Below are 15,269 nucleotides of genomic sequence, written 5' to 3'. Positions count from 1 at the left end.
TCATCTATTGATGGACATTTAGGTTACTTCCACATCATGGCTAATGTAAATAATGCTGCAATAAACAAAGGGGCACGTGTGTCTTTTTGAATTAGTGTTTTCATTTTCTTTGGGTAAACAAACACCCAGCAGTGAAATTACTGGATTATATAGTAATTATTTATTTATTTATTTGTTTCTTTGTTTGTTTGTTTTTGATGTAGTGTTCCATGATTCATTGTTTGCATATAACACCCAATGCTCCATTCAATACGTACCCTCTTTATTTTTAATTTTTTGAGGAACCTCCATACTGTTTTCCAAAGTGGCTGCACCAATTTACATTATCACCCACAGTACACAAGGGTTCCCTTTACATTACATCCTTGCCAACACTCTTTATACCTTGTCTTTTTGATACTAGCCATTCTGATTGGTGTGAGGTGATATCTCATTGTGGTTTTGATAAGCATTTCCCTGATGATAAGTAATGTTCAGCATCTTTTCTTGTGTCTGTTGGACAGCTGTATGTCTTCTTTGGAAAAATGTCTATTCAGATCCTCTGCCCATTTTATAATTGGATTTTTTATGTTGAGTTGTAGCTCTTTATATATTTTGGAGATTAACCCCTTATCAGATATATCATTTGCAAATATCTTCTTCCATCTAGTAGGTTGTCTTTTGCTTTGTAGATGGTTTCCTTTGTTGTTCAAAAGGGTGTTAATTTGATGTAATCTCAATTGTTTGTTTTTTCTTTTGTTTCTCTCGCCTGAGGAGAAATATACAGAAAAATGTTGCTAACTCCAATGCCCAGGAGATTGCTGCCTGTTTTTTTTAAGAAGTTTTGTGCTTTCAGGTCTTACATTTAGGTATTAATCCATTTTGAGTTTATTTTTGTGTATGGTGTAAGAAAGTGATCCAGTTTCATTCTTTTGCATGGAGTTGTCTAGTTTTCCCAACACCATCTATTGAAGAGACAGGTTTTTTTTCCCACTGTATATTCTTGTTTCCTTTGTGATAGATTATTTAACTATATAAAGTGGATTTATTTCTGGGCTTTATTCTGTTCCATTGATATGTGTGTCTATTTTTGTGCCAGTACCATAAAGTTTTGATTCCTATAGTTTTGTAGTATAGCTTGAATGTGATCTTATGATACCTCCATCTTTGTTCTTTCTCAAGATTTCTTTGGCTATTTGAGATCTTTTGTTGTTTCATACAAATTTTAGTATTATTTGATCTAGTTCTGTAAAAAAATACTATTGGTATTTTCAGAGGGTTTGTGTTGCCCTGTAGATTGCTTTGGATAGTATGCACATTTTAACAATATTAATTATCCCAATTCATAAACATGATATATCTTTTTCTTTTTTATCTCTGTCATCTTTATGTTCATCAGTATCCTACATTTTTGAGAGTACAGATTGTTCACCTCCTTGGTAAAATTTATTCCTAGGTATTTTATTATTTTTGATGCATTTATAAGTGGGATTGTTTTCTTAGTTTCTCCTTCTGCTACTTTGTAATAGTGTATAGGAATGCAACCAATTTCTCTATATTAATTTTGCATCTTGTAAATTTGCAAAATTTATTAGTTCTAATAATTTTTTAGTGGGGTCTTTAGTATTTTCTATATGTAGTGTCATTTGCAAATAGTAATAGTTTTACTTTTTCCTTACTAATTTGGATGCCTTTTTTTTCTTGTCTGATTAATGCAGTAGGGACTTCTATTACTATGTTGAATAAAAGTGGTGAGAGTGCACATCTTTGTCTCATTCCTGATCTTAGAAAAAAGTTTTCAGTTTTTTTATCATTGAGTAAGATATTAGCTGTGGGTTTGCCATATATGCCTTTATAATATTGAGGCATATTCCTTCTAAACCTCCTTTGTTGAGAGTTTTGTCATGAATAGATGTTAAACTTTGCCAAATATTCTTTTTTGTACCTTTGATACTATTATATGGTGTTTACCCTTCATATTGTTAATGTGGTGTATAACGTTGGTTGATTTGCTAATATTGAACCATCCCTCTGTCACACAATAAATCCCACCTGATTGTGGTGAATTATCTTTTTAATGTATTGTTGAATTGGTTTGCTACTATTTTGTTGAAGAGGTTTGCACTGTGTTCATCAGTATTTAGCCTGCAGTTTTCTTTTTTTAGTTTTTGTCTGGTTTTGGTATTAGCATAATGTTGACCTCATAAATTGAATTTGGAATACTTCCCTCCTTCTCCTCCTTCTCTGTCTCCTCCTTCTTTTGGAATATTTTGAGAAGTATCTTTAAATGTTTTGGACAATTCACCTATGAAGTCATCATGTCCTAGACTTCTGTGTGTTGATAGTTTTTCTTTTAATTTTTTTTTAATTACAGATTTAATTTCATTACCAGTAATTGGTCTGCTCAAATTTTGTATTTCTTCTCGATTCAGTTTGGGAGATTGTATGTTTCTAGAAATTTATCCACTTTTTCCAGGTTGTCCAATCTGTTGACCTGCAATTTTTTTGGTAGAATTTTTTTAAATTTTATTTTATTATGTTATGTTAGTCACCATATAATACATCATTAATTTTTGATGTAATGATCCATGCTTCATTGTGTTCATATAACACCCAGTGCTCCATGCAGTACATGCCCTCCTTAATTATAATTATTTCTATTTCTGTGGTGGTGTTACTTCTCTTTCATTTCTGATTTTATTTGAGTCCTCTCTATTTTTTCCTTGACTGAGTCTGGCTAATGACTTATCAGTTTTGTTTATCTTTTCAAAGAACCGTCTCTTGGTTTTGTTGATCTTTTCCTGTGTGTGTGTGTGTGTGTGTGTGTGTGTCTTTGTTTCATTTATTTCCAACTCTGATCTTTATTAGTTCCTTCCTACTGCTAATTTTAGTCTTTTAGGCTTTTTTTTATTGTTGTTCTTTCAGTAGTTCCTTTAGGTGTAAGGTTAGATTGCTGAGTTGAGATTTTTCCTGTTAGAGTTAGGGTTATGTCGCTATAAACATCCCTTTTACAACTGTTTTTGCTATGTCTCAAATATTTTGAACCATTGTTTTTCCATTTTTATTAATCTCCAGATTTTTTTAAAATTTTGTCTTTGGTTTCTTTGTTGGCCCATTTGTTGTTTAGTAGCATGCTGTTTAGCATCCATGTGTCTTAGGGGTTTTTTTCCAGTTTTTTTTTTTTTTTCCTCATAATTGACTTTCAGTTTCACAACATGTGGTCAGAAAAAGATGCTTGATATGATTTCAATCTTCTTAAATTTATTGAGACTTGTTTTGTGACTTAATATGTAATCTATCCTAGGATATGTTCCTTGGGCACTTGAAAAGTGTATATTCTGCTGTTTTTTTAATTAAATTTTTATTTAAATTCTATTTAATTAACATATACTGTATTCTTAGTTTCAGAGATAGAATTTAGTGATTCATCAGTTGCATGTAACACCCAGGCCTCATTACTTCAAGTGCCCTCCTTAATGCCCATCACCCAGTTACCCCATCCTTCCCACCTCCCCTCCAGCAACCCTCAGTTTGTTTCCTATAGTTAAAGGTCTCTTATTCTTCTGTTTTTGCATGTTCTGTCCATATCAGTTAAGTTCATCTGATTTAATGTGTCATTCAAAGTCACTGTCTCCTTATTGATTTTCTGTCTGGATTATCTACTCATTAATGTAAATGGAGTATTAAAGTTCTCTAATATTATTGTATTGCTGTCAATTTCTCTTTTTATGTCTGTTGATATTTGCTTTATGTATTTTGGTCCTACTATGTTGGATGCATAGATATTTACAGTTGTTATATTCTCTTGTTGCATCAATCCTTTTATCATTATGTAATGCCTTTCTTTGTCTGTTGTAACACTTTTTGTTTTAAAGTCTATTTTGTCTCATATTAGTATCACTACCCTGGCTTTTTTTTTTTTTTCACTTTAATTTGTATGGAATATCTTTTTTCCATCCCTTCACTGTCAGTCTGTATGAATATTTAGGTCTGATGTAAGTCTTTTGTAGGCAAGAAATCATTGGGTCTTGTTTTTTGTGTGCACTCAGTCACTTTGTCATTTAATTGAGGCACTTAGACTATTTCCATTTAAATTAATTATTAGTAAATATGTACTTATTACCTTTTTTAATATCCAAGATATATATATATATTTAATTTTATTATGTTATGTTAGTCACCATACATCATTAGTTTTTGATGTGCTGATCCACGATCCATTGTTTTCATATAACACCCAGTGCTCCCTGCAATATGAGCCCTATTTAATACCCATCACCGGGCCAACCCATCCCCCTATACTCCTCCCCTCTAAAACCGTTTGTTTCTCAGAGTCCATAGTCTCTCATGGTTCATCTCTCCCTCCGATTTCCCTCCCTTCATTTTTCCTTTCCTTCTCCTAATGTCCTCCATGCTATCCTGTATGTTCTGCAAATAAGTGAAACCATATGATAATTGACTTTCTTTGCTTGACTTATTTTACTTAGCATAATCTCCTCCAGTCCCATCCATGTTGATGTAAAAGTTGGGTATCCATCCTTTCTGATGGCTGAGTAATATTCCGTTGTATATATGGACCACATCTTCTTTATCCATTCATCTGTTGAAGGGCATCTTGGCTCTTTCCACAGTTTGGCTATTGTGGACATTGCTGCTATGAACATTGGGGTACATATGGCCCTTCTTTTCACTACATCTGTGTCCTTGGGGTAAATACCCAGGAGTGCAATTGCTGGGTCATAGGGTAGCTCTATTTTTAAATTTTTGAGGAACCTCTGCACTGCTTTCCAAAGTGGCTATACCAACTTGCATTCCCACCAACAGTGTAAGAGGGTTCCCTTTTCTCCACAACCTCTCCAACATTTGTTGTTTCTTTCCCTGTCCATTTTTGCCATTCTAACTGGTGTAAGGTGGTACTTATTACCATTTTGATAACTGTTTTCTGGTTGTTTTTCTACTTTTTCTCTATTCTCTTCTTCCTCTTTTGTGCTCTTTCCTTTTGATTGATGTCTTCCTTTAGTGTTATGCTTAGATTCCTTTCTCTATATTTCTTTGTGTATCTATTATAAGCTTTTGGTTTGTGGTTACCATGAGGGTTTATATAACATCCTAAACATATAGCACTCTATATTAAATTGATGTTTGCTTAAGCTTCAACACATTATAAAAGAACTTCATTTGTATTCTTCCCCACATGTGTTGTGTATATGATGTAATATCTTACATAATTTATTTTGTGACCCAAATTCTGAGTCACAGAGCAAGGAGTACTTAAGTAAATTGTTTATGTTAGTAAAGCATCTTTCTTTTAAATTACAAAAATAGTGTTGATTCTTCCCATTTGACTACTCTCTGCATTCCCAGGAAGTTTTATGCACCATTGTTACATGTTTAACATACCAAATATTGATGCTGTCTATATTGCTAGACTTTGCAAAAAAAAAATCTACAGGAACATCATTTTTGATTATTATACAACTCTACTGACTAGTTTTCTTTATTTTTTATTACAAGTGTTCCTTAAGCAAAATATAATAAACATCTTTTTTTAAGGATTTATGTATTTATTTATTTCTCTCTTTTTAAAAAAGATTTTTATTTATTTATTTATTTTCCAGACAGAGAGAGAGAGAGAGACAGAGAGCACAATCAGGGGGAGCAACAGGCAATGGGAGAGGGAGAAGAAGACTCCCCAGCGGAGCAGGGAGCCTGATGCGGGGCTTGATCCCAAGACCCTGGGATCATGACGTGAGCAGAAAGCAGATGCTTAACTGACTGAGCCACCCAGAGGCCCCTAAGTGTCTGTTTTCTGTTTTTCCTCTCTCTTTTTAAGGATACAAAAATGCTGATTTGATGGGATACATGCATCCCAATGTTTATAGCAGCATTATCAACAATAGCCAAATGCTGGAAAGAACCCAAATGCCCATAAACTGATATTGGATAAAGAAGTGGTATATATACACACAATGGAATATTACTCAGCCATAAAAAAGAATGAAATTTTGCCATTTGCATTGATGTAGATGGAGCTAGAGACTATTATGCCAAGCAAAATAAATCAATCCATTTCTCTTTATATAACCAAAATTTAGTTTATATATTTCAATGGTGCTGTATTTGTGTATCCTATGAAAAAATAATAATGGGGGGCGGAGCAAGATGGCGGAGGAGTAGGAGACCTGGATTTCCTCTCCTCTCAGGAGTTCAGCTGGATAGGGATCAAACCATTCTGAATACCTACAAACTCAACAGGAGATCAAAGAAAATAATAGCAACAACTCTCTGAACAGAAAAGCAACCACTTTCTGGAAGGTAGGACGTGCGGGGAAGTGAATCCGAGGCGATATTTGGGGGGATAGACGGCGGGGGAGGGGCCTCCATTGGCCGCTTCTGGCAAGTGATAGAGCCGCGGAGCACAAAATCAGAATTTTTAGAAGTTGCCTCCACTGAGGGACGTCGCTCCGGTGGCTAAGTGGGGGGTGGAACCCCCGTGGGACAGTGTGGACTCAGGACCCTCAGGGTCACAGAAAGACCAGGGGTGCCTGAGTGCGGCAAAGGTCCCAGGTATCGGAGCGGGGAAGCTTGCTGCAGAGACGGAGCCGAGGAGTGGGCTCTCAGCTCGGGGTTGTCATAAACTGTGATCCACGGCACAGTCGGGCCACTGCTACTCCAGCAGGGACCCAACAAGCAGCAGATCCGGGGAGACTCCCCTTCCTCCCCCGGGAGGAGGGTGTGGGAGTGCACCGCAGGGATCTGCTGGGTTTGGAGACTCCACACGGGGTCGGGTACCAGAGATAGAAACGTGCAGTCACAGGCTGGGTGAGCACGGAGTGTGGCCGGAGACCGGGGAGACGGGAGTGATTGACTGCTTTTCTCTGGGGGCTCACTGAGGAGTGGGGCCCGAGTTCTCGGCTCCTCCACGGTGGAGATTGGGAGGCTGCCCTTTCACTCTCGTCCTCCAAAGCTGTACGGAAAGCTTGCAGGGAACAAAAGCTCCCGAGAGCAAACCCAAGCAGATTACTTAGCCCAGACCGGGCAAGGGTGGGGCAATTTCGCCTCCAGCAAAGGCATTTGGGAACCACGACAACAGGCCCCTCCCCCCAGAAGATCTGCGAGAACAGCCAGCCAAGACCAAGTTTACCGATCAATGAGAATGGCAGAACTCCAGCGCTAGGGGAATACTGCACATAGAATTCATGGCTTTTTTATCATGACTTTTGTCTTTCAAAGTTAATTTTTTAACTGTCTTTTTTCTTTTTCTTTTTGAATTTTTCTTTTTCCCTTTTTCAACCAACATCTTATCAATCCCTTTTTTAAAAAAAACATTTTTATTTTTCATTTTTAGAGTCATATTCTATCCCTTCATAGTAGTTACCCATATTTTTGGCATATATATATAAGTTGTTCTCTCTTTAAAATTTTGAGAGAGTTTCTTCTAACAGATCAAAATACCCTAAATCTCTAGTGTATGGTTTTTTACTACTCCCCTGCCTGATCACTTTCACTCCCTTTTTCTTCTTTTTTTTTTAAATCCTCTTTTCTTTTTTCAAACAACTTCTTAAGAATGCCTTTTATAAAATTTTTTATAATTTCCATCTTTACAGTCATATTCCATCCCTTCATCATATCAACCCTTATTTTTGTACATATATAAGTTTTTGTTTCTTTAAAATTTTGGGAGGCACTTTCTTCTAACAGACCAAAATACACCGAAAATCTAGTGTGTGGCACTGATCTATATACCAGCATGATCATATTTGATCACATTCTGGTTTTGTTTTGTTTTGTTCTGTTTTTGTTTGTTTTTATCTTTTTCTTTTTCTTTCTTCTCTCTTTCCCTTTCTTTTCCCACTGCTTCAGGTCTTTTCTGATTTGTTTAGAGTATATTTTCTGGGGACGTTGTTACCCTGCTAGCATTTTGTTCTCTCATTAATCTATTCTCCCTTGCACAAAATGACAAGACGGAAAAAATCACTGCAACAAAAAGAACAAGAGGTAGTACCGACTGCCAGGGACCTACTCAATACAGACATTAGTACAATGTTGGATCTAGAGTTCAGAATCATCACTTTAAAGATACTAGCTGGGCTTTAAAAAAGAATGGAAGTTATTAGAGAAACCTTTTCTGGAGAAGTAAAAGAACTAAAATCCAACCAAGTAGAAATCAAAAGGCTATTAATGAGGTGCAATCAAATATGGGGGCACTAACTGCTAGGATAAATGAGGCAGAAGAGAGAATCAGTGATATAGAAGACCAAATGATGGAAAAAAAAAGAAACTGAGAAAAAGAGAGATAAACAACTACTGGATCACGAGGGCAGAATTTGAGAGATAAGCGATACCATAAGACGAAACAACATTAGAATAATTGGGATCCCAGAAGAAGAAGAAAGAGAGAAAGGGGCAGAAGGTATATTGGAGCAAATTATAGCAGAGAACTTCCCTAATTTGGGGAAGGAAACAGGCATGAAAATCCAGGAAGCACAGAGAACCCCTCTCAAAATCAATAAAAATAGGTCAACACCCCGACATCGAATAGTAAAACTTACGAGTCTCAGAGACAAAGAGAAAATCCTGAAAGCAGCTCGGGAGAAGAGATCTGTAACCTACAATGGAAGAAACATTAGATTGACAACAGACCTATCCACAGAAACCTGGCAGGCCAGAAAGGACTGGCAGGATATATTCAGAGCACTAAATGAGAAAAATATGCAGCCAAGAATACTATATCCAGCTAGGCTGTCATTGAAAATTGAAGGAGAGATAAAGCTTCCAGGACAAACAAAAACTAAAGGAATTTGCAAACAAGAAATATTTTTTTTTTAAAGATTTTATTTTATTTATTTGACAGAGAGAAAGATAGCGACAGCAGGAACACAAGCAGGGGGAGTGGGAGACGGAGAAGCAGGCTTCCCACTGAGCGGGGAGCCCAATGTGGGGCTTGATCCCCAGACACTGGGATCATGACCTGAGCCTAAGGCAGATGCTTAACGACTGAGCCACCCAGGCACACCCCTACAATAAACTTTGAAAGGGGTCCTCTAAGCAAAGAGAGAGCCTACAAGCAACATAGACCAGGAAGGAACACAGACAATATACAGTAACAGTCACCTTACAGGCAATACAATGGCACTAAATTCCTATCTTTCAAAAGTTACCCTGAATGTAAATGGGCTAAATGCCCCAATCAAAAGACACAGGCTATCAGATTCGATTAAAAAACAAGACCCACCGATATGCTGCCTGCAAGAGACTCATTTTTGAACCAAAGACACCCCCAGATTTAAAGTGAGGGGGTGGAAAACAATTTACCATGCTAATGGACACCAAAAGAAAGCTGGGGTGGCAATCCTTATATCAGACAAAGTAGATTTTAAACCAAAGATTGTAATAAGAGATGAGGAAGGACACTATATCCTACTTAAAGGGTCTATCCAACAAGAAGATCTAACAATTGTAAATATCTATGCCTCTAACATGGGAGCAGCCAAATATATAAGGCAATTAATAACAAAACAAAGAAACACATTGACAACAATACAATAATAGTGGGGGACTTTAACACCCCCCTCATTGAAATGGACAGATCGTCTAAGGAAAAGATCACAAAGGAAATAAAGACTTTAAATGACACACTGGACCAAATGGACTTCACAGACATATTCAGAACATTCCATCCCAAAGCAACGGAATACACATTCTTCTCTAGTGCCCATGGAACATGCTCCAGAATAGATGACAACCTAGGTCATAAATCAGGTCTCAACCAGTACCAAAAGATTGGGATCATTCCCTGCCTATTTTCAGACCACAATGCTTTGAAACTAGAACTCAATCACAAGAGGAAAGTCAGAAAGAACTCAAATACATGGAGGCTAAAGAGCATCCTACTGAAGAATGAATGGGTCAACCAGGAAATTAAAGAAGAATTAAAAAAATTCATGGAAACCAATGAAAATGAAAACACAACTGTTCAAAATCTTTGGGATGCAGCAAAGGCAGTCCTAAGAAGAAAGTATATAGCAATACAAGCCTTTCTCAAGAAGCAAGAAAGGTCTCAAGTACACAACCTAACCCTCCACCTAAAGGAGCTGGAGAAAGAACAGCAAATAAAACCTAAACCCAGCAGGAGAAGAGAAATCAAAAAGATCAGAGCAGAAATCAATGAAATGGAAACCAAAAGAACAGTAGAACAGATCAACGAAACTAGGAGCTGGTTCTTTGAAAGAATTAACAAGATTGATAAACCCCTGGCCAGTCTTATCAAAAAGAAAAGAGAAAGGACCCAAATCAACAAAATCATGAATGAAAGAGGAGAGATCACAACCAACACCAAAGAAATACAAACAATTATAAGAACATATTATGAGCAACTCTATGCCAGCAAATTAGATACCCTGGAAGAAATGGATGCATTCCTAGAGATGTATCAACTACCAAAACTGAACCAGGAAGAAATAGAAAACATGAACAGACCTATAACCACTAAGGAAATTGAAGCAGTCATCCAAAATCTCCCAACAAACAAAAGGCCAGGGCCAGATGGCTTCCCAGGGAAATTCTACCAAACATTTCAAGAAGAATTAATACCTATTCTTCTGAAACTGTTCCAAAAAATAGAAATGGAAGGGAAACTTCCAAACTCATTTTATGAGGCCAGCATTACCTTGATCCCAAAACCAGACAAAGACCCCATCAAAAAGGAGAATTACAGACCAATATCCCTGATGAACATGGATGCAAAAATTCTCACCAAAATCCTAGCCAATAGGATCCAAAAGTACATTAAAAGGATTATTCACCATGACCAAGTCGGATTTATCCCTGGGCTGCAAGGTTGGTTTAACATCCACAAATCAATCAACGTGATACATTAACAAAAGAAAGAACAAAAATCATATGATCCTCTCAATAGATGCAGAAAAAGCATTTGACAAAGTACAGCATCCTTGATCAAAACTCTTCAGAGTAGAGGCATAGAGGGTACATACCTCAATATCATAAAAGCCATCTATGAAAAACCTACAGCGAATATCATTCTCACTGGGGAAAAACTGAGAGCTTTCCCCGTAAGGTCAGGAACGCGGCAGGGATGTCCACTATCACCACTGCTATTCAACATAGTTTTGGAAGTCCTAGCCACAGCAATCAGACAACACAAAGGAATCAAAGGCATCCAAATTGGCAAAGAAGAAGTCAAACTCTCACTCTTTGCAGATGATATGATACTTTATGTGCAAAACCCCAAAGACTCCACCCCAAAACTGCTAGAACTCATACAGGAATTCAGTCAAGTGGCAGGATATAAAATCAATGCACAGAAGTCAGTGGCATTCCTATATACCAACAACAAGACAGAAGAAAGAGAAATTAAGGAGCCCATCCCATTTATAATTACACCCCAAACCATAAGATACCTAGGAATAAATCTAACCGAAGTGGCAAAGAATCTGTACTCAGAAAACTATAAAATACTCATGAAAGAAATTGAGGAAGACACAAAGAAATGGAAAAATGTTCCATGCTCATGGATTGGAAGAACAAATATTGTGAAGATGTCAGTGCTACCTAGAGCAATCTACACATTCAGTGCAATCCCCATCAAAATACCATCCACTTTTTTCAAAGAAATGGAACAAATAATCCTAAAATTTCTATGGAACCAGAAAAGACCCCGAATAGCCAGAGGAATGTTGAAAAAGAAAAGCAAAGCTGGCAGCATCACAATTCCGGACTTCCAGCTCTATGACAAATCTGTCATCATCAAGACAGTATGGTCCTGGCACAAAAACAGACACATAGATCAATGGAACAGAATAAAGAGCCCAGAAATGGACCCTCAACTCTATGGTCAACTCATCTTTGACAAAGCAGGAAAGAATGTCCAATGGCAAAAAGACAGTCTCTTCAACAAATGGTGTTGGGAAAATTGGACAGCCACATGCAGAAGAATGAAACTGGACCATTTCCTTACACCACACACAAAAATAGTCTCCAAATGGTTGAAAGACCTCAATGTGAGACAGGAGTCCATCGAAATACTAAAGGAGAACACAGGCAGCAACCTCTTCGACCTCAGCCGCAGCAACTTCTTCCTGGAAATATTGCCAAAGGCAAGGGAAGCAAGGGCAAAAATGAGCTATTGGGACTTCATCAAGATAAAAACTTTTGCAAAGCAAAGGAAACAGTCAACAAAACTAGAAGACAACTGACAGAATGGGAGAAGATATTTGCAAATGACATATCAGATAAAGGGCTAGTATCCAAAATCTATAAAGAACTTATCAAACTCAACACCCAAAGAACAAAGAATCCAATCAAGAAATGGGCAGAAGACATGAACAGACATTTTTCCAAAGAAGACATCCAAATGGCCAACAGACACATGAAAAATGGTCAGTATCGCTCGGCATCAGGGAAATCAAATCAAAACCTCAATGAGATACCACCTCACACCAGTCAGAATGGCTAAAATAACAAGTCAGGAAATGACAGATGTTGGTGAGGTTGCAGAGAAAGGGGAACCCTCCTACACTGTTGGTGGGAATGAAAGCTGGTGCAGGCACTCTGGAAAACAGTATGGAGGTTCCTCAAAAAGTTGAAAATAGAGCTACCATAGGACCCAGCAATTCCACTACTGGGTATTTACCCCAAAGATACAAAAGTAGGGATCCGAAAGGGTACATGCACCCCGATGTTTATAGCAGCATTATCCACAATAGCCAAACTATGGAAAGAGCCAAGATGTCCATCGACAGATGAATGGATAAAGAAGAAGTGGTATATATATACAATGGAATATTATGCAGCCATCAAAAGGAATGAGATCTTGCCATTTGCAATGACGTGCATGGAACTGGAGGGTATTATGCTGAGTGAAATAAGTCAAACAGAGAAAGACATGTATCATATGACCTCACTGATATGAGGAATTCTTAATCTCAGGAAACAAACTGAGGGTTGCTGGAGTGGGGGGTGGGGTGGGAGGGATGTGGTGACTGGGTGGTAGACACTGGAGAGGGTATGTGCTCTGGTAAGCGCTGTGAATTGTGCAAGACTGTTGAATCACAGATCTGTACCTCTGAAACAAATAATGCAATATATGTTAAGAAAAAAAAAAAAGAAGAAGGTAGCAGGAGGGGAAGAATGAAGGGGGGGAAATCGGAGGGGTAGACGAACCATGAGAGACAATGGACTCTGAAAAACAAACTGAGGGTTCTAGAGGGGTGGGGCTGGGTGGATGGGTTAGCCTGTTGATGGGTATTGAGGAGGGCACGTTCTGCTTGGAGCACTGGGTTTTATGCACAAACAATGAATCATGGAACACTACATCTAAAACTAATGATGTAATGTATGGGGATTAACATAACAATAAAAATTAAGAAAATAATAAGAATAATGCGGTAATATATGTATATGTTTTTATGCTATTTTTCACTTGATAGTATATTTCCATATGAATATCTCATACACTTTAAGAAATACTCAATATTCTGTTATATTAATTAGGGATAGAATTTTTTTTTTAATTTCTTAGAGAAACTTTTGGGATTTTTGCTGGTATTAGTCACCAAGAAATTTATTCTTATTTTTGCGTACTTAATCTACATACTTTTAGAAATGAGAATGGTGTGTTAAGAAGTAATAATTATATTTTGTTGCACATTGTCAAATTACCTTCACATACATTTCCACAAGTATGGAACTCCCCCCAGGAATCCACTGATGTACATTTCTACACACACACATTAATGCTATATAGTGATACCTCAGCTTTTAAATTTAAATGTACTTGATAATACCTGGGTTGATGAGATTGAGCATCCTATAATGTATAACCTCTTTCTGAATTATCTTTTTCTCTTTAAATTTAAATCACAAGTAAGGTCCTGAGTGCATATGGGGACCAAGGAAATGCTATGATTTTGTCCCAGGAAGAGCTGACAAAATGGAACAACTAAGTTCACTGGGTTTTAATCCATTTTTATATAAACAGTATAAATTTTATTACAAATTTTGAATATAGAAAATTAAAAAAAAATAACCTCGTGGCTGTAATCCAACCATTTTGGATTTTAGAGAATTCTTATGCAGTCATCTTTGCAATATTTTTGTGGGCTGCAGTGCTTCTTTCCTTTTTTTTTTTTTTTTTTCATCTCTGACTGCTAATCACACATTACTTACTGCAGTGTGGTCCCTGCTTTCTGTGCTCTTCTTTAATTTGCCTAATAACACATTCATCCAGTTCTCTCTCCCTCCTACCAGTTTCTACCCGGGTATGGACCACAAGGAGGCTGAGGACTTGTGCTTTTCCCTCATGATGGGAGAGGGACCAGATCCACCTTTGGATATTTCTTTAGGTCCACCATCACCTTCCCATATTCCTCAACTCCCTTCACCCATCCCCAACAATTACTTGAAGGGTGAACTCGTCTCCCTTCTCTTTTTTACTTTAATCTGGGAGGCAAATCATAAGCCTTCTTCCCTGTAAGCCTGTTAACTCTTCACCTCCCACAGAGACAAATGCTGCAAACCTCAATCTTCAGAATAGCAAAGTAACAAGCATGAAGAAGATAAAGGATTCTAGCAACATGGTTAACAAAAGAATTGAAAAGTAAGAATCAGAGAGAAAGAGGATGACTTTCAGCCTTGGTCAGGTCTGTATATCCCACCTCTGTTGTCCAGGCACTAGGCATGTAGTTCAAGGTCTAAAGTAGCGTCTGATACCTGGTAGGAATTCTAGATCCCCCACTCACTGGCTATGTGATGTGGTACTAGGCACTTAACTGTCCACCTTAGTCATCTCTTTAAAATGATGATGCTGATGGAAACAACATAGGCTACATAAAAAGATAACAAGAGGTAATTACCTGGCACTGATTAGATAATTAACAAATAATAACTAATATTTCAATCTATTCTAATAGTCAGAAGGCCCATCTAAGATTTATTTTCTGCTTTTTTTATCCTGAAGAAAAAAAAAAAAGTTTTCTTTATGATATGGTCTTTCTTAAAAAAAAAAAAAAGTAGTAACCTCAATATTTCCTTTCCCTTTTTCCCCACAGCCTTTGCCTTGGTTTAGAATTTCATCAACTCTCATTTACGCTATTTCAGGAGCCTAGTAACCAGTTTCCCTGGCAACAATTTCCACTCTACTCATTTATTGCCTAAGGACTGATTTTCTTCCCTTGCTCCTCAACCCCTTCTATTATTCTATCTTCCCCATCAAATGAATTTCAATGCCACAATCATAATGCATGTTATATTGTTTGTGTGCCTGGTTAGTC

The sequence above is a fragment of the Neomonachus schauinslandi genome, chromosome 9, assembly GCF_002201575.2.
Source record: "Neomonachus schauinslandi chromosome 9, ASM220157v2, whole genome shotgun sequence".
In the NCBI taxonomy this organism is placed as follows: domain Eukaryota; kingdom Metazoa; phylum Chordata; class Mammalia; order Carnivora; family Phocidae; genus Neomonachus; species Neomonachus schauinslandi.
Note: the sequence above shows the minus strand (reverse complement) of the source record.